Source organism: Ceratotherium simum, chromosome 28 (assembly GCF_057802395.1).
Source record: "Ceratotherium simum simum isolate JZ-2026a chromosome 28, ASM5780239v1, whole genome shotgun sequence".
Lineage (NCBI taxonomy): Eukaryota > Metazoa > Chordata > Mammalia > Perissodactyla > Rhinocerotidae > Ceratotherium > Ceratotherium simum.
The window spans coordinates 17,131,055-17,152,536 of record NC_141927.1 but is presented as its reverse complement, the minus strand read 5'-3'; the positions used below and the strand labels follow the sequence as shown (position 1 = coordinate 17,152,536).

Here is a 21,482-nt window from a genome sequence, read left to right as displayed (position 1 = left end):
TACATTATTTATATCATACATTTTAAACGGAAGTATCTTCACTGCCTGAACCCTGAACACTGACATGACCTGTCATTTTGTTTTTCCAAGAGGAAAAGATTAATAACAATATTTATTTTAGAAAAATCCTCAGTACACAAACTGTTTGTATCTATCTTACCACTCTTTATCCCAAGCAAAATTAGATCAACAGAAAGCAAACAAGCAATCCCTCGACTCTGTTATCTTTTAATTATTTGTAAATAACATTAGTGGTTGATTATAACAATGTACTATACATTGATTAATCTGAATTACAACAGTTCTACACTTGAATTTTAGTCAATAGCCAAATTACATATTATAAACTGTTGTAATCCTTCACGTTCTTAGATCTAAGAAAGGCATTATAACATAGTGTTTAAGAACTCAAACTCGGAAGCCAAACTGCCTGGGTTCTCAAGGTTGACTCTGCTACTTAACAGCTGTGTGGGCCGGCCCGGTGGCACAAGCGGTTAAGTGAGCGCACTCCACTGTGGTGGCCTGGGGTTCGCCGGTTTGGATCCCAGGCGCAAACCGACGTACCGCTTATCAGCCCATGCTGTGGCGGCCTCCCATATAAAGTGGAGGAAGATGGGCACGGATGCTGGCCCAGGGCCAGTCTTCCTCAGCAAAAAAAAAGAGGAGGATTGGCAGATGTTAGCGCAGGGCTGATCTCCTCACAAAAATAACAAAAAAAAACAACAACAAAAAACAGCTGTGTGACCTCAGGCTAGTTTCTTAACTTCTCTGAGTTTTCGTTTTTATATCAGTAAAATAACAATAGTATTTACTTCATTTTGTTGTTGTGAGGCTCAAGTGAATTAATACACATGTAAATACTGTTAGAACAGTTACCTAGAAAACACTTAATTAGGAGCTGTTACTATCTTAATTTCTCTAGCAAGCAGTTAATTAACAAGCAAAGCAATAAGAAACATGTACATAAATATTGACAGCAGTACTGTTCAAAATAGCAAAAATCTAGAAGCAACTCAAATGCCCACAAACAAGAAAGTAGATATATACTAACCTGTGATATATTCACACAATAGAATATTATACAAGAGGCAAAATGAACACACACAGAAAAAGGCAACAATATGGATGAATCTTAGCAATACAATTATGTCCAGCATGATGACATCATTATAAAGATAAAAACAACTAAAATAAATATACTTATAGAAGATATATAGATGCAATGACACTACATAAAAAGGAAGGCAAGTGAATGGTGCACGTGCAATTCTGAATGGTGATTCCTTCAGGTGTGGGGATGTGAAGGATGGGATAATGGCTGAGACCATCTGGTTAGATGTAGGTTCTTATCAAAGTCTACCTTTTGTTTTAGATGGTGAGTGTGTAGGTGTTGAGTGATAAGGAAGGAGGGGAAGGAGGGAAGGAGATGTACATGGACCTATGATAAGACTTTGTCATGGAGCAAGGATTATGGTTTATCCCGTTGTGTATACTTGAGACACCTCCCCCAAAGTGACAGCAATCATCATCCATTGTTATAATAAACCACTAATGTTATTTACAAATAATTAAAGGATAACAGAGTTGAAGGATTTCTTGTTTGCTTTCTGTTGATGTAATTTTGCTTGGGATAAGGAGTGGTAAGATAGATATAAACAGCTTATGTAGTGACGATTTTTCTAAACGAAATATTGTCATTAATCTTTTCCTCTCAGAAAAACAAAATGACAGGTCGTGTCAGTGTTCAGAGTTCAGGCAGTGAAGCTGCTTCTGTTTAAAATGTATGATATAGAGCCAGCCCTGATTGCCTAGTGGTTAAGGTTCAGCATGCTCACTGCTTTGGCAGCCCGGGTTTGTTGCCAGTCACGCACCCCTGTCTGTCAGTTGCCATGCTGTGGCAGGGGCTCACATAGAAGAACTAGAAGGGCTTACAACTAGGATATACAACCATGCACTGGGGCTTTAGGAAGGAAAAAAAGAAGAAGATTGACAATAGATGTTAGCTCAGGACGAATCCTTCCCTGCAAAAAATAAGATAGAAAATAAGATAAAATGCATGATATAAATTGGTGATTTAGTATTGGTTAAATCAATATGGCAAGCATAGCATGTTCATGACTACTATTGATACTCAGGGATCCCAAATAACTTCTTAAAACTTATCCCAAATGACTTCTTAACTTCTTATACCTTACACTTAAACAAAACCATCCTGCCAACTGCCAAAATAGGGGCTCAATCGACTTCAACATTTGCCACTGATTTTCAGGAAGGGATGTGGATTTGTTAGCCTGATACCTCTGCATCATTCAGAGGTGTCAAGTGACATATGCCAGAAGAGACTGTAAATGTCTAGGGACACCATTACCTTCAGGTAAGAAGAATTTAGAAAAGAAATGTCATAGGTAACATAGTAAAAGCCAAGGCCAGGACTGTAATGGGCAAAAGAGGAGACTCTTCAAGTTTCTTTGCCTGGCTCTCTCTCCCTGACAGACTGCTTTATGATGGCAATCATTCTGTCATGTCTGTACATGAGGACATCTACATTCTATGAATAATTACTGAGCAAATACTAAGTACCAGATATTGCTAGGGGCTGAGGCGATGGCAGTAAAAACAAACAAACAAAAACACTGAGAAAAACCCCTACCAGTTAGTGTCTGTATATAGAATATATAATATTAAACTTTAAATACCTTCATAATGACTATGTCCAGTATTTAACTTATCCATCTCAATGAGTGTATTCCTAAAGAGTTTTCGCTAAGACAAAGAAAGGGCAGGATAATAAATCTGGCCAAAAATGATATCGTTATTTCTTTGAAGCTTTAACATCTGCCAGCTTTGAAGTGGTTATGTACCGAACCAGGAAGATAAAAGTATCCGCTTGAGTGGCCTATGAGACAGTTGGGCAGGGAAAACAGACTCCCTGTGTGTGTACGTGTGTGTGTGTGTGTGTATGTGCTGCTTTATTCCCCCACTTTTATCCGCCATGGTGCCCCCTACCCACATACCACTGGAAGAGCATCCATTTAGTGTTCATTGCTGTCATGGGCACGTGAAGTAATAATATTGGTCCCTGCATCACCATTAACTGTTGTGTGCTCCCCTCTCCCCGACTCTGGGTGTTAAACTATGCTTCCCCTGTATTTGGCCTGCCTAAAATCCAAAGAACTAAAAATGCTTATCCTCTTATACCCAAATCTCTTGGCCAAATGAACTGTGGGGCCGAGGTAGAGGCATATTGTGTTTTCCAGAGCTAAATATCTCTTGTTTTACTTCTCAAAACATACAGAGTTGAGGGAGAGGAAGTGTCAAGAGTAAATGCCGGGTTCTGCTTATACAATGCCTGGCTCTCAAAATGTTTGATTAATGAGTTAACGAATTAAATAATGAATGAATGATGGATGCCATTCTCCGAGGTAGGGAATCCTGGAAAAATGGGGTGAGGTTTGAGGAGAAGGGACTATCATGAGCTCAGCATAAATTGGGAAATACATATGAATTATATTTGAATTGTAACTTAGACGTACCAATTTAGAAAGTGGGATAATTCGATGAGGGTCTAGGCTGCTGTATACTTTTGATGGTATTAAAAGTTGGGTTTTTAAGCAAAATACTAGCATAAATACTTAAACTACATAAAATAAATCTTTTTTGAAAGATTTACTACATGTAAATTGACGTCATAGGTACAAATCATTCTTATGTATTCTTTAAAATAGGACCCTTGAAGGACTCATTTTTGGCATTATTTCCTGGACCTAGAGTTAATCTATATTTTTGAAAGAAAACAAATTGTTTCCTCACAAACATTCCACAATTCATACTTCTCCCTAATTTGATTGTCTTTCTCAATTACTTAAAATTAATGGTACATTTATCACATAGTTGCCTTACAAATAGCCAAGTATTTTGAATCATAAGTTATGTTAAGTAAATATTCTAATTCCAAAACTTCTGAAAAGGGGAACAGGCTGATTGAAATTTTTGTGGGTCATAAGACTTTGGCAATTTTTTGTGAGACCGATACCAATTTTTTTCCACAGTAACCAAAGCATGTAACAGCAATCATTCACATGAAAAAACCCTTGAAATGTCATTGTCCTTCCCGTGCTATTGTAATTCAGCAAGTGATGACATGACTAATTCAGCCAGTAAGAAAATGTAATGAAAATATTTGTTTGGAACACAGTGTGCTTAGATCTTTTAGCCTTTGGTCTCCTCAAAGGTCAATAGACTTTACTCTTTGAAATATGAGATATGCAAAAGAATGTAACTTTTGGAATGTGAAATTGCCTTCATGACTTATCTGTTTTGAAGGCCTTCTCTACTGCAAACACTAATGGAAAACAAAGAAGATCAATGATTCTTGTCACCTGCAATGTCCCTACCATCACCACACCACCCATGATTAAAAAAAGCTTTTAAAAGGTGATGATAATTTATAAATTGAAGTTTATTTTTATAAAAATTGTTTTGGTATAGATTTGTAAAATGGATATTATTTTAGGGAAGATGAAATCTTAAATTGATAATCTCAGTGGAAAGGCACTTGAGATAATATGAGAAGACATGTTATATAGAGACAATTCCATTGGTCTCATTTCTGGCAATGAGGTCCCAGGTAAACTTGGCAGCTATGAAGACAGACTTGGACTTGTGTTAATACAAATCCACCTCATCCTGATGCTATCGGAAATATGGATCTTTAAAAGTCTCTTTCTTCTGAATTTTAATATGTAAATAAGTCATTAAAATATTGACTTCCAGTTAGATTTGCTTGATATCATGTACAATCATGTCAGTAAGCATATTAGTTTGCACGTAAAAGTTCAATAAATATTAGTGTACTAAATATACCCTTCTTGGATTTGGATTTGGGAAAATTTCAGACCACAAAAGGACCTTATGCGCTTTTGAATATTAAAACAAGCTTTTCATTTTATAAGTTAAAAAGCTCAGGCCCAAAGAAGTGAAGTGATTTTCCCAAGCACACATTCACACATAAGATTTAATACTGACACACACTTTTTTTGTGTGTGTGAGGAAGATCAGCCCTGAGCTAACATCCGTTGCCAATCCTCCTTTTTTTGCTGAGGAAGATTGGTCCTGGGCTAACATCCATGCCCATCTTCTGCTAATTTATATGGGATGCTGCCACAGCATGGCTTGACAAGCAGTGCATCGGTCCATGCCCAGGATCTGAACCTGCGAACCCCGGGCCGCCGAAGTAGAGTGCATGAACTTAACTGCTACACCACCGGGCTGGCCCCAAATACTGAAACACGCTTTAATACAATGAAGAATATAATGGAATGTCGAGCATGGACTCGAAAGTTCCCTGAAACCTGGGTTGTTGTATCCTAACTCTGGTACTTACTGGCTGTTGATGGGTGTATATGCATATTTCTGAAGTGGCCACTCCCACAAAAAAGAAAACTGCTAACTTTTTGGCCTATCCATTACTTTTTGCTTCCTTCCAATATGAACTACATTTTCTCACCCTTAACCCTGACACAGGAAGGGCAGACAGCCAACATCCCAACAATAATGAGTTCATATTAGAAATTTTCTATGTATCATAGAAAAGTGATTGTTCCCCACAAATGCGTTTGCTAGAATCAGTACAATGGCACATGGTCACACCAAGGTTCCTGGGTTTCCATTACCAAAGGCTGCATCAGGAATGAGGAAATGCTTTTACTCACGATTAAAAAAGAAGAAACGATATGGAAGTCAATGAGTGTCAGATTTTTGTCATGGGATGTCCAGGCAGACACAGTCTCCACTTGTGGACCTGAGGTCGCACAGAAGATTCCACGTGAACACAAAGCTCAGGGTGGGTCTGTAAGGTGACCCCGTACCACAGCCCACCCTGGAGGTGAGACCAGCCTGACCTAAAAGATTTCATGTTCTCATGCAGTTGGGAAGTCAATATGAAATCCTTTCTGCATTTCAAAGAGCAGCAAAAGTCCAGGATAAGAGGAAGAAGGAGAACTTGTTTTCATAGATAAAAAGGGGAAAAAAAGACTGATAAAGAGCAGATCAAATAAGATTTAACTACATATGTTAAAATATGCCCAACAATTATCTTAAAGAGTGTTCCAACCATTTCTAGATGTAGCCACCATGTCAAATAAGTAAGGGTGTTATGAAATAACCAAATCTTTGTTCAAGTAAGTTTCACTGTTCTCCAATGTGTAATTTAAGTATAAATTTGTATGTTGTTTTCTTTGCCTATTTTTGGTGGATTGAGTGCAATATTTAGCTCTAAATAGTGGCAGAGTATGAAGGACTATATTAGGTATTAAAAATGAAGAATGCTGGAAACATGTGGGTTGGGTCAAGGACCAAAAGTGAGGTCATTTGGGTTGGCATTTTGCTAAATAAAAGGGCAGGAGATATCAACCCCCATTTTGTTATATAATTCAAGAGTCTTAAAGCACTTAGTTCTAGGATGAACTTGTTTACGTTCTTTCTGATGAGAGTTGTAAACCAGATTGTTAAAAACCCAGCATTGAGAAACTGTGTCATTTGAATATCATGTTTCTTAAATTCAGGTGTATCTTAAGGGAATGTTGAAACTTCTCGTTACAACTGTTATCCATCTGTCTTACTGTCTATGCAAAGCATAAATGTGGATTATTTGAGAGCATTACTCCTAAGAGCCACTAGGATGATTTCCCTGAGATGGAAAAAAAAAAAAAAAACCAAAGTACATGTGAATAATTTTTCTTACTGCTGCTAACATTCACCTGGCAGCTCATTATAGTCTTTCCACCAAATCACTCGGTGGCCTCACCTAACCTCCCTTCAGCCTTCAGTGACAACCTCTAAAGCCTGGTGAGAGACTCACATCCATGCCAGGGTGGTTCATGGACAAACACAAAAGGAGGACATTTTTTTTGTGTGTGTGTGGGGAAGATCAGCCCTGAGCTAACGTCTGATGCCAATCCTCCTCTTTTTTTTGCCAAGGAAGATTGGCCCTGGGCTAACATCCATGCGTATCTTCCTCTACTTTATATGGGACGCCGCCACAGCGTGGCTTGATGAGTGGTGCATCGGTGCGCTCCCAGGATCCGAACCTGAAAACCCCAGGCCGCGGCAGCGAAGAGTGCGCACTTAACCACTGCACCACCTGGCCGGCCCCAAAGGAGGACATTTTTAAGTAGAGGCAAGGAGGCCCCAACCTGGCTGTAAAAGTGGGATCATTATCTTTCTTGACGTATACAACCACTGTTCATTTATATATTGATTTAATTTACTTTTAAACAACTATATCACACTGAGCTCACAGTACACTAAAGCCTCTAGACTTATTTCAGATCGAGTTTTGAAAAGTCAGTCTCTTCAACCTCATCATGAAATGATTTGGGTTAGCCAAATTACAGGACTTCATATTTATCCCTGTTAAATTTTAATTCAGCCTGTCAAGGTAATGTGTCTTTCTACTTATTATCTGTTCTCTTGTGTGCATGCCTTCTGTAGAATTGATAACCATGCTACCTTATTTTTCCTCAAAATAAAAATGTTGAAGACACACAGCCAGATAGGCATTCCTGAAAATGATTTTTCATTCATCTATGATTACACCTAACACTTTTACATTTAGAACATAGAGATGTCATAAAGAATTGTGCCAAATTTCTTGCTAAAATCTAGTGACCCTTTCTTACACGCCAAAGGAACAGCAGTAAATAAATGATAATAATAATATTCCATTCCTGATATCAGAAATAAATAATTTTAACAATGAAAATAGAAGATAACTATATTACCCATTTTCATTGGATTCAAATGAATAGTGTCATAAACTGTCCACTCTTCAGCAAAAATACTAGAAGTTTCAGATTTTAATTTATTCAAAATTAGTATTTTCCCTCATTGGCCCATTATTTTCTCCCTTGGATTTTCTAAAATTAGTCCAGTTACCTTAAGATGTATGTGAAATGATATAAGATACATTTTCATTCTAGATAAACTTTGAAAGAGAAGTAGTGTTTAAATTTTAAGACTAAAAGACCAAATTGGAGCAAATTTCTACCATTGTCCCCCTACATTTCAAATTCCACGTAGCAAGTAGAGTTTCATCATTTCATATCTGAGACATTTACAAACACAAGTTTATATTAATACTGGCAGTATACGACAGCTTTTGACATTGCTAAGCTATATAAACATTGTTTCAGGTGTTCAGGAAGCACGTGTGCTTAAACAGAAGAAAAATATGACTGTTTCTTTAATAGTCAATTAACAATAAGCAGAATTATTTAACTGTAGTCATTTCATAAAATAACATTGCCATGGAAATAGGTTAAAATAAACATTAACTTAAAATTCTAAGGTTTTCTGAAAAAGTAGCAATAACTATTGGTCTGGGCTTAATCTAAATAAAGCTTTCCATTTGGACTTGTGCAGTAATTGGGCAAAAGGAATCCTTCTCATAAGCAACCATTGTTTCCGTATTAGTCTTAGAGGAATAAATATATGGTCCTGTGTTAAAAGCCATTATTTATTCATCATCCAGTTTAGCCTTCTACCACACTTTCTCCTGATATTTCCTTCTTGCCTCTAAACCCTGCCACGTGTGATTCACCACTTAATTAAGCACTATGCTTAATGTAAGGTATTGTAATTAACTGTAATGTGTTGAGGGGAATTATCTTGATTGCAAATGACATTTTAAGATGCCTTAAAGGGAGATGCCTGTTCTTTGCCAACAGTCAGGAGAGCTAAGCCACTTTTGAGTGTCACCTTGTTAACTGTTTGATCTTGGAGCAGTCATTTCTCTTATCCTCAAATGCCGAATCTCAAAAACCAGATGATTGCTCTAAGGTCCTTCTCAGAAGTTGGAATTTAAAAAATAAAACACACATAAAATGATACTTCTCTATTCCTACCACAGCATTGAATGTTTGCTTCCACTTTAAGTATAATATATGCAAAACTAAACGATCTTACAAAATTTCCTTTTATATCAGATGATTTGTAATACCAATCTATAAAAATTAAAATGAAAAGTTTTAGGAGGCGGAGTCAAGATGGCGGCGTAGGCAGACTCTGAACTCACCTCCTCCCGTGGACACAGCCAATTTACAACTACTCGTGGAAAAATTACCCCTGAGACAGAACTGAAAACTGGATGAGAGGAACTCCTGCAACAACGGACAATCCTAACTGGGGTGGAAGAGGCAGAGACTCCCTTCCGGAGAGGAAAACGCCGCCTTCACAAGCCGCCAGCGTCACGGCCGCCGGGAGCAGCTCACAGGTACGCAGCCTCCCTGGAGGCGCGGGGCCCTGAGCCGGGGAGCACCCCCACTGTGGGCATTTTGTGGACCCAGCACAATCGACACCAGTGGCATAATATCTGACCTTGCCTGCTACTAAAGCATTGGGGAGCACCCCCAGAAAACCCGGTTCACAAAGAAACTAAAACTGGCTCTTAAAGGGCCCACGCACAAACTCACCCGTTCCAGAAAGCATCCTAAAATCACCAGATAGAAAGGTGCACACTGCTTTGGTGACAAGAGACTCACCTAATAGGCCCTGAGTGCATCTCGGTGAGGGGTGAGACCTCTCCAGGGACTGGGACATTGGCGGCGGCCATTGTTGTGGCCTGGTGTGAGCGTGCTGACACAGACGCCATTGGAGTTTTCCCTGAGACGTGCTAGCCCAGGGTCTGCTCCACCCGCTAGAGCACCGATTTAATCCAGCTCAGCCAAGGCAGGCAGCCCACCCTAGAGACTGGCCCCACCTAACAACAAGCCCTCAGGCAATGTGTGGGCCTACATAGATTGGTGACTGGATTTTCTGCAGCCTGGCAACTGAGCTGACTTGAGCTGGGCAGGGTGTGCACAAGGAGCGGGTGGAGAGTGTGGGGTGGTGGCGGAGTGTGTGGGGCTCCTGCCGTGGAGAGACTGGGTCCGCTTGGGGAGGTCGGGGTGCTCACACGGGGCAGGACTGTGTTGACTGTGTGTGTGGACCTCTGGGCGGCAGGGCTTGTCAGCTGCAGAAGACTTGTGCTTCTCAAAGACCCACATAGGAGGTTTGCCCCACCTTCCAAAGCCTGAAACAATTGGGTGCTCCTGTGCCTGAGGCCAGCCCCAGCCAGCTGCAATCCTCAGAGAGCTGACAAGAGACCTAATAGGCTAGAGGTTTACAGCAATTCTAAGGCCCTGAGCCTAACAACCTGCCACACTGGGGGCCTACTCACTTAAAAGAAATACTGCAACACAAATGTGGTATTAGAACTTACAGCCAACTGTGCTGGGGCTCCCCACACCTGATAAAGAGACTGAAGGGCCCACAACAACTACAAGCAGCTGAGCATTACAACAGCTGGCCAGGAGCATAACTCAGCCTCCCTGGGCGCCTATAGGGAGAGCTAACAGGCCACAATAGAAGGACACACGTAGCCCACATAGGGGCCACCCTGGAACATTGAGAACTGAGGGAAGCACACTGGAAGCCTCCTAAGCCATCACTTACATAAGGTCACCTATCCAAGAGCAGGAGACGTAGCTGACCTACCTAATACGTAGACACAAGCACAGGGAAAGAGGCAAAATGAGGAGGCAAAAGAATACATTCCAAGTAAGGGAACAGGACAAAACCCCAGAAAAGGAACTAAGTGAAACAGAAATGAGCAACCTACCTGACAGAGAGTTCAAACTAAGAGTGTTAAGGATGCTCACTGATCTGGGGAGAAGAATAGATGAACTCAGTGAGAATGTCAACAAAGAAATGGAAGATATAAAAAGAACCAATCAGAAATGAAGAATACAATACTGGAAATGAAAAACTCATTAGAGGGACTCAAAAGCAGAGTAGAGGATACAGAAGAACGGATCAGTGAGCTGGAAGAAAGACTAGAAGAAATTACCCAAGGTGAACAGGTAAAAGAGAAAAGAATTAAAAAGAGTGAGGACAGTCTAAGGGACCTCTGGGACAACATCAAGCGCACTAACATCCGTGTTATAGGTGTCCCGGAAGGAGAAGAGCGAGACAAGGGGGCAGAGAATCTATTTCAAGAAATAATAGATGAAAACTTCCCTAACCTAAGGAAGGAAACAGACATCCAGGTACAGGAGGCACAGAGAGCCCCAAACAAGATAAACCCAAAGAGGCCCACACCAAGACACATCATAATCAAAATGTCCAGAATTAAAGATAAAGAGAGAATCCTAAAAGCCGCAAGAGAATGTCAAGTTACATACAAAGGAAACCCCATAAGGCTATCAGCTGACTTCTCAGCAGAAACCTTACAGGCTAGAAGAGAATGGCACGATATATTTAAAGTGCTAAAAGGAAAAAACTTACAGCCAAGAATACTCTACCCTGCAAGGTTATCGTTCAAAATGGAAGGAGAGATCAAAATTTTCCCAGATAAGCAAAAATTAAAGGAGTTTGTCACCAAGAAACCAGTGTTACAAGAAATGTTAAAGGGACTGATTTAAGGGGAAAAGAGAAGACCACAAATAGGAAAAATTATCTATTTCAATGATTAGAACGTAATGGATACAAATACACAAAAAAGAGGTTAGATATGATATCAAAAACATAAAAGGAGGGAGGAGGGTAGTTAAAGAGTACAGCTTTCAGACAGAGGTCAAACTAAAGTGACCATCAATTCTGTATAGAAGAAGTAAGGAACAGAGAAGGACTACTTAAACACTGAGGAAAAAAATAAAAAAGTTAAAAATGGCAGTAAGTACATACTTATCAATAGCTACTTTAAACGTCAATGGACTAAATGCCCCAATTAAAAGGCATAGGGTGGCTGACTGGATAAAAAAACAAGACCCATATATATGCTGCATACAAGAGACACACTTCAGACCTAAAGACACTCACAAACTGAAAGTGAAGTGATGGAAAAAGATACTCCACGCAAATGGCAATGAAAAGAAAGCTGGGGTAGCAGTACTCATATCAGACAAAATAGACTTTAAAACAAAAACTGTAAAAAGAGACAAAGAAGGGCATTACATAATGATCAAGGGAACAATCCAACAAGAGGATATAACACTTGTAAATATCTACGCACCCAATGTAGGTGCACCTAAATATATAAAGCAATTATTAACAGACATAAAAACAGAAATAGACAGTAACACAATAATAGTAGGGGACTTTAACACTCCACTTACACCAACAGATAGATCATCCAAACAGAAGATCAATAAGGAAACATTGGCCTGAAACGACACCTTAGAACAGATGGACCTAGTAGATATATACATAGCATTCCATCCAAAAACCGAAGAATACACGTTCTTTTCAAATGCACATGGAACATTCTCCAAGATTGATCACATAATAGGCCACAAAACAAGTCTCCATAAATTTAAGAAGATTGAAATAATACCAAGCATCTTTTCTGACCACAACGGTATGAAACTAGAAATCAACTATAGGAAGAAAATCAGAAAAGCCACAAATACATGGAGATTAAACAAAATGCTACTGAACAACGACTGGGTTAACGAAGAAATCAAAGAAGAAATAAAAAAATACCTGGAGACAAACGAAAATGAAAATACGACATGCCAGAATTTATGGGATACAGCAAAAGCGGTTCTAAGAGGGAAGTTTATAGCCATACAGGCCTATCTCAACAAACAAGAAAAATCTCAAATAAACAATCTAAAAATGCACCTAAAGGAACTGGAAAAAGAAGAACAAACAAAGCCCAAAATCAGTAGAAGAAGGGAAATAATAAAAATCAGAGCAGAAATAAATGAAATAGAGACGAAAAAAACAATAGAAAAAATTAATAAAACCAAGAGCTGGTTCTTTGAAAAGATCAACAAAATAGACAAACCTTTAGCTAGACTCACCAAGAAAAAAACAGAGAAGGCACAAATAAGTAAAATCAGAAATGAAAGAGGAGAGGTTACAACAGACACCTCAGAAATACAAAAGATTATAAGAGAATACTATGAAAAACTATATGCCAACCAATTCGACAATCTGGAAGAAATGGATAAATGCTTAGAATCATACAACCTTCCAAAACTGGATCAAGAAGAAGTGGAGAATTTGAATAGACCAATCACCAGTAAGGAGATCGAAACAGTAATCAAAAACCTCCCCAAAAATAAAAGTCCAAGACCAGACGGCTTCCCTGGTGAATTCTACCAAACATTCAAAGAAGACTTAATACCTATCCTTCTCAAACTCTTCCAAAAAATTGAGGAGGGGGGGAAGCTCCCTAACTCATTCTACGAAGCTGACATTACCCTGATACCAAAACCAGACAAGGACAACACAAAAAAAGAAAATTACAGGCCAATATCACTGATGAACATCGATGCGAAAATCCTCAACAAAATACTAGCAAATCGCATACAACAATACGTTAAAAAGATTATACACCATGATCAAGTGGGATTTATTCCAGGGATGCAGGGATGGTTTAACATTCGCAAATCAATCAACGTAATACACCACATTAATAAAATGAAGAACAAAAATCACATGATCATCTCAATAGATGCAGAGAAAGCATTTGACAAGATCCAGCATCCATTTATGATAAAAACTCTGAATAAAATGGGTATAGAAGGAAAGTACCTCAACATAATAAAGACCATATATGAGAAACCCACAGCTAATATCATCCTCAATGGTGAAAAACTGAAAGCTATCCCTCTAAGAACAGGAACCAGACAAGGATGCCCACTGTCACCACTCCTATTTAACATAGTATTGGAAGTCCTAGCCAGAGCAATCAGGCAAGAGAAAGAAATAAAAGGGATCCAAATTGGAAAGGAAGAAGTGAAACTGTCACTATTTGCAGATGACATGATTTTATATATAGAAAACCCTAAAGAATCCACCAGAAAACTTTTAGAAGTAATAAACGAATATGGTAAAGTTGCAGGATACAAAATCAACATACAAAAATCAGTTGCATTTCTGTACACTAACAATGAAGTAGCAGAAAGAGAAATTAAGAATACCATCCCATTTACAATTGCAACAAAAAGAATAAAATACCTAGGAATAAATTTAACCAAAGAGGTAAAAGATCTGTACACCGAAAACTATAAAACATTTCTGAAAGAAATTGAAGAAGACACAAAGAAATGGAAAGATATTCCGTGCTCTTGGATTGGAAGAATTAACATAGTTAAGATGTCCATACTTCCTAAAGCCATCTATAGATTCAATGCAATCCCTATCAAAGTTCCAACAACATTTTTCACAGAAATAGAACAAAGAATCCTAAAATTCATATGGAACAACAAAAGACCCCGAATAGCTAAAGGAATCCTGAGAAAAAAGAACAAAGCTGGAGGTATCACACTCCCTGATATCAAAATATACTACAAAGCTATAGTAACCAAAACAGCATGGTACTGGCACAAAAACAGACACACAGATCAATGGAATAGAATCGAAAGCCCAGAAATAAACCCACACATCTATGGACAGCTAATCTTTGACAAAGGAGCCAAGAACATACAATGGGGAAAAGAAAGTCTCTTCAACAAATGGTGTTGGGAAAACTGGATAGCCATATGGACAAAAATGAAAGTAGATCCTTACCTTACACCATACACAAAAATTAACTCCAAATGGATTAAAGACTTGAATGTAAGACCTGAAACTGTGAAAGTTCTAGAAGAAATCATAGGCAGTACGCTCTTCGACATTGGTCTTAGCAACATCTTTTCAAACACCACATCTGACCGGGCAAGAGAAACAATAGAAAAAATAAACAAATGGGACTACATCAAACTAAAAAGCTTCTGCACAGCAAAGGAAACCATCAACAAAACGAAAAGACAACCTAACAATTGGGAGAAGATATTTGCAAACCATACATCTGATAAGGGCTTAATCTCCAAAATATATAAAGAACTCATGCAACTCAACAACAAAAACTACCAACCCAATTAAAAATGGGCAAAAGACCTGAACAGACATTTCTCCAAAGAAGATATACAGATGGCCAACAGACACATGAAAAGATGTTCAAAATCACTAACTATCAGGGAAATGCAAATCAAAACTACAATGAGATATCACCTCACGCCCGTCAGAATGGCTATAATTAACAAGACAGGAAACAACATGTGTTGGAGAGGATGTGGAGAGAAGGGAACTCTCATACACTGCTGGTGGGAGTGCAAACTGGTGCAGCCACTATGGAAAACAGTATGGAGATTCCTCAAAAATCAAGGATAGAACTACCATATGATCCAGCTATTCCACTGTTGGGTATTTATCCAAAGAACTTGAAAACACCAATTTGCAAAGGTACATGCACCCCTGTGTTCATTGCAGCCTTATTCACAATAGCCAAGACTTGGAAGCAACCTAAGTGCCCATCAAGGGACGAATGGATAAAGAAGCTGTGGTATATATACACAATGGAATACTACTCAGCCATAAGAAATGACGAAATCCAGCCATTTGTGACAACATGGATGGACATTGAGGGTGTAATGCAAAGTGAAATAAGTCAGAGGGAGAAGGCCAAATACCGTATGATTTCCTTCATTAAGTAGTAGATAATAACAACAATAAACAAACACATAGGGACAGAGATTGGATTGGTGGTTACCAGAGGGGAAGGTGGGAGGGGAGGGTGAAAGGGATAATTCGGTACATGTGTGTGGTGATGGGTTGTAATTAGTATTTTGGTGGTGAACATGATGTAGTCCATGCAGAAATAGAAGTACAATGATGTACACCTGAAATTTTTGCAATGTTATAAACCAATGTTACTGCAATAAAAAAAAAATAAATGTAAAAAAAAAATAAAATAAAATAAATAAAATAAAATGAAAAGTTTTAAAATTAAAAGTAGGGGGAAACTTAAAGCTCAAAAATTTTTTGAATTGTTCTTTTATTTTCAATTTTTTTTACATTGAACATAAGTATTTATTAACATTTTTTAATTTCAACTTTATAGGAGGTATAATTAACATATAAAATTGTAAGATATTTAAAGTGTACATCATCATGATTTGACATATGCATACATTGTGAAAGGATTCCCCTCATCAAGTTAATTAACACATCCATCACCTCACATATTAATCTTTGTGTGTGTGTGTGTGAGAACCTTTAAGTTCTAGTCTCTTAGCAAATTTCCATTATACAATACAGTGTTATTAACTATAGTCACCATATTCTTTTCCTTGCTATAGCTTTGTAATAGAGTTTGAAATCGGGAAGTGTGATGTCTCCAGCTTTGTTATTCTTTCTCAGGATTGCTTTGGCTATTCAGGGTCTTTTGTAGTTCCATATGAATTTTAGGATTGTTTGTTTTATTACTATGAAAAATGCCATTGAAATTTAGATAGGGATTGCATCGAATCTGTAGATTGTTTTGAGTGTTATGGAGATTTTAACAATATTAATTCTTCTAATTTCATGAACATGGAATATCTTTCTATTTATTTGTGTCTTCTTCCATTTCTTTCATCAATGTCTTATAGTTTTCAGTGTATAGATCTTTCACCTCCTTGGTTAAATTTATTCCTAGATATTTTATTCTTTTTGATGCAATTATAAATGAGATTGTTTTCTTAATTTCTCTTTCTGATATTTTATTAGCATATAGAAATGCAACTGATTTTTGCATATTGATTTTGTATCCTGCAACTTGACTGAATTTATCAGTTTTAACAGTTTTTTGTTGGACTCTGTTGGGTTTTTGTATACATAGTATCATATCATCTGCAAATATAGAGTTTTACTTCTTCCAAATCAGAAAGGAAGAAGTAAATGGTTCTTTAAAAAGATGAAAGATTTGCTCCTCAAAATAGAAATTTATGGTACTCTGTATAATGGTAGAAGGAAGGGGAGATGCTTTCAGGAATAGCTGTCATCAGAATGTTATCACTGCAATTTGTCACACAATTCTTTATAGGACATTTTATAGACATCTCTTTCCTCCAACCATCACTTTGGGCTATGAGCTGTCAAAGGTAATGGAAAAGGTTTCTTAAAAGGCTAATTGTCAAAACCTTTCAATGTCACTTTCCCTTAAGCTCAGTGGTAGGGACTTAGCTGGGGTAGGAGGCAAGCATTTGATTCAACTATTTCTTTAGGACTGTCTCCTCTTGTTCATGCAAAGTGCGGGGAAGAAATCTCAGCTAAAAGAAGGCTCTGTTTAAGGAAGAAAGAAAGCTTCCTGGAAAGCAGGATTCCTTTTCAATTCCAGCACGTTGCTAAGTTGGGGGTGAGATAATTGTGAGATGGGAAAAGACATACAAATCGACCTAAAACCATGGTGGCTCACTTCAATCTAAAGCAATAAAATAATGTCCCGCATATTTGCAGGAAAGTCTAGATTATTTTCCCAAGACTCAGTCAAAGATAAAGGTCCACCTCAAAATGTTTGCAATATAAGTGAATGGGAATTATGCCGGTTTATGGGTTAGGGGATGGTTTGCTGCAGTCAGGGAGGGAGATAGGTCTGCTCTTGCTGCTGTTGCTACTGCTGAAGAAGATGATAATGACATTGGTATAAATTGTTTAGATGGCTAGAAATAGGCAGAATTGAGATTTGAATCCAGGTCTTCCTGACTCCAAGATCTATCCTTCCAACACTGTTCAGTTCACCTATAACATGTTGTTCCTATACTCATTAATTCTTCACGTTTCTCTTTGATAATGCGCCTGACTCACCAGACCCACATTAGGGATCTGGTTTATTTTCCTTAGGAATACATTTGGCTTTTGATTTACATAATAGAAGCCAATGGAATTTTTCTAATACTGTCCTATCAAATTGAACAAATGACTATCTTAGGAAATAAGATGCATTTGTAAGTACTTAGGTGTAAGCTATAAACATTCTTAAGTATTATGACATAAAAGTAAAAGATACAATGAAAGTAGGATACCAGAGCAATATTAAATCACATGACCATTTAATGAAAAAAGAAATCAGCATTCTTTTATAGTGAAATAAGAGAGTGATTCACAGACTCTGAGCCTTTGGAATAGCATCAGAAAGAGAATTATCTACCAGGCGAATGACTTCTTCTAACCAGTATAGTCTTTAGGAAAAATCTGTAAGTATTTTGACTAGCTTGCATTGTAAAATCTCAAAAGGAAAATTGCTAGTTTCCTTGAAAAACATATGGTGCTCTTTTTCAGGAAAATTTTCCAGGTATCAGGAAATTTGGTATAATTCAAAAGAACACTTTGTATATTCTTATGAGAATAATCAATGGCCTTGTGTTCTTTTGTTCTTCACTATTCATGGTAACGATTTCTCCTTATTCCTAGAAGTGATGTTGACTGTGCTCTGGCCTAGCATTCATGTATAAATACTGTGAGTAGTTTGGCTTCTGGATACTAAGGACCCATCTTCAGTCACCATTAGCTCAGGGATGTTGGGAGGAAGTTAGAGTCCTTATATGGAGCCTGAGCGTGGTCAACCATGCCCTCACTATTGGCTGTGATGATTGGTACCACCCACTCAGAGGCAAAGGAGTCTCTGAGTTGGCATCATATACTGGCTGTCATTTCAGAGAAACCATTCAGAAAAGGGGTTCAGGTGGATCCTTATGTTTCTAAACTCAGGGACTGTAAAGGACACAATAAACTACTTGGAGTATTTCCCTTGAAAATTTCAAAGCAGCATATTGATACATTAGAAAAGATAAAGATAAATGTCAACAACCTAAATTAAGTCATTTGACTATAATTGAACAGTGATATCCTTTGGCATATATGAATACTTCTAATCCTACCACAGTCAGAGACAGAAAGAGAGAGACTGGGAGAGAGACAGAGAGAGAGAGAGATGCATTGACTAGTAAGGGTAGTTTATCCAGAAAGAGTGGTATGAAGATCCCATTTCAAAGCAAATTCAGGTTAAAATCTGGTGCATAACCTTAATATGCATCATATTTTTATTCTTGCATTTAAAATATATCTAACCAAGTCTAACATCCCTCAATGTTTTCCTGCCCTTTAGACTGTCTCTGTGTCCTTTCTTCTGAATAATATATGAACTGTGAATTGATTAATTTCAAAATAACTCTAGCAATTTACTGGATTAAAATTATTCCATGGAAAAGTCTTTTGGGCAGCTCCTCATATTAACTGAGTTAAAAATTTGTCCTATAATTTTATAGATGGCCTTGGTGCTTAAATTCAAGTCTACAAAAATAAAATGACTTGCAGAGAATTCTTGGCCAAAATTGAGGAAAGGATTTTGCCTCTGCTCCTCTTCAGAAGGGGAAGCCTGATAAAAGAATTCCAGCAGAATTACAAGATTATAGGCACAAAGTCATGTTGGTGCCTATGAAAAAATAATCTAACATCTTCTTAGGACTTTCATTCAAAAGTTAAATTGCCCAATCTATTGTCATATGGATGTTGGGAATAAAGGCTGCTCTGATCCATAAAAAAGAAAATGGGATGTCTGATAATTGAAAGAAATTCAAGCAGAATTAAAAGACTATAGACACAAAGTGATGTTGTTGTCCATGAATGAACAGCCAACGCAGTCTATTGCCATATGCATATTAGGAAAGAAGGCTACTCCGACCCATAAGAAAAACAAGCCCATTGCTATACACAAATTAGGACACATATAAAGTTGCTTTTTATATAAAACTTTGGCAAGAACTGAACTTAAGTAAATACAGCTCCACACCACCTGTTGAAAATCATTTTGGCACTCTAATGCACAGACAGTTCCTTGCTCTGTGGATTATCTGCTGAAGTTCAAGGTAGTCTGCATTTACGGTCAATTTTCATAGTCTTGGCCCTCGTTCAATTTCAATTTAAGAGACTACTTGAAGTATTGTCTCTTTTAGTGCATGGAAACACTCTAGGAATTTGATGCTCTCCAGAATAATCTGTGCTTGTTATGTAAGCACAATCAAAGACACTTTTTCAGGACAGAACAAAAGAGATTAGATTCACTTTAGTTTAAATTGTCTAAAGAGAGTTCTCAGTTGTGGATTCGTTAATGGCTTTCATACAAATAATGGAAATAGAATCATGCATTTTTATTAGTCACCCAAGAAGCCTTTTGGTTTCAGGTTCTTCTGGAGAACTCAATCACTGTGGCTCTTCTTTTAACAGCTTGAAAAATGTCTTGCCTGATTAGGAAGTTAGTCATTTCACATTTTGACACCTAAAACAATGCAAAATTTAAAAACCTCACAAATCACACTTATAAGTAACAGGATACATCACTTTAAAGATGAAAAGCTCAAGGATTTGTGGCGCCTTTCTTTGTTCCTGTGAATCCTATTTTCCTTTTTGAGTGTCAGATATTTTGTAAACATCTGCGTTTGAATTCAAACAACAAATGCTGATAATAAGTCCTCTAACTTGGTATAGAAACATCATTATTTTATATTGGCAAGTTTTGTGTTGTGAGAGTTAACCTTCCTTCTGTTTGATGTTTTCTTAATCAAGCAGTATTGTTCCAGCCCAAACACTGTCTTGGTCATTCAGTTTTAAAACTTAAAACAGTTTTAAATACAGAGTGTTCTGAAGAACAGCGATCAAGTAGAATTTGGGGAATGTCCTCACAGTCCTGGTTTTCTGCAGTCTGTTTATTCCTTCTTGTTTTAGCATTTGCCTCTTGGTCACAGACCTCCCTTGAGGCTTTTCTTTTCCATTTATTTTGTCCATTTAAGGATAACCTATTACGAGTTTTGCTCCTGAGAGATTAAAATAAGTATGTTTGATGGAGCTTTCTCAAGGCTCCTGCACCGACTACTGCCTTCTTCCCTGGCTTCCTTGGCATCTCTTCAGTAGAGTTTCTCAGCAATGCACCTCATTTTTCTGCGTATTCTAAAGACGTGTGTGTAGAAATGTGCCTCTTTAGTTGTATACACTAAAAAATAAGAGATAAGATTCATCATAACCAAGTTTCCCTCAATCACTTTTGGAAGTCAATTGGCCTGTGAAATTTTACTGTAAAATCCGCTGTAATATTGTGGTAACTCTTCCAGTAGTGGGCATGGCAGCTCTAAGCATTGTGCCTGCCCTTCTTCTTCTACACTGCAGTATTGTTCCAGGGAGGAGAGCCACGAACATGACGTTGAACACAATCAGATGTTCCAAAAACACTACATAACAAGGACATCATCTGTATTGTTTCCAGTTTATAGCTCCACAAAATAAATTGGGGTGAATATCAGTACTGTGATTTTATTCATTCTATATATTCATTGCTTTAGTACTTATTGAGTACCAAGCTATTACTAATTCAATCTAGGCATTAAAATATTTTTTTCTCCTCTTGGCTCATGATTACATCTCATATCATTTAAGTGAATTTATTTTCATGCTATTTTATTTCACTATTTATCCCCCCAGGCTGGGAGAGAAGATAGGTATCATTATATTTAGCTAGTGTTCACATTTTGATTTTATTATCGGAATTTCACGGATATAATGAGCAAAACTAGCCTTTCTCTAAGAGATGAACTTCAATGGCCGTATTGAAAGAAAGCGATGGATGATGAATAGAGCAGAACACA

The 21,482-nt window shown here is 37.7% G+C and overlaps 1 protein-coding gene across 16 annotated transcripts in view; it reads left to right on the top strand.

Annotated features, from left to right (window-relative positions):
- The window catches only part of SORBS2 (sorbin and SH3 domain containing 2), a 221,056-nt gene that overhangs the window by 94,950 nt on the left and 104,624 nt on the right, over positions 1 to 21,482 (top strand). The window contains exon 2 of one of the 16 annotated variants that reach the window (XM_087418384.1): positions 9,025 to 9,271. The exons of the other annotated variants lie outside the window; for them this stretch is intronic. The gene's annotated coding sequence lies outside the window, so the exon portion shown is untranslated. The remainder of the gene's footprint in view (positions 1 to 9,024; positions 9,272 to 21,482) is intronic. 16 annotated transcript variants of the gene reach the window in all.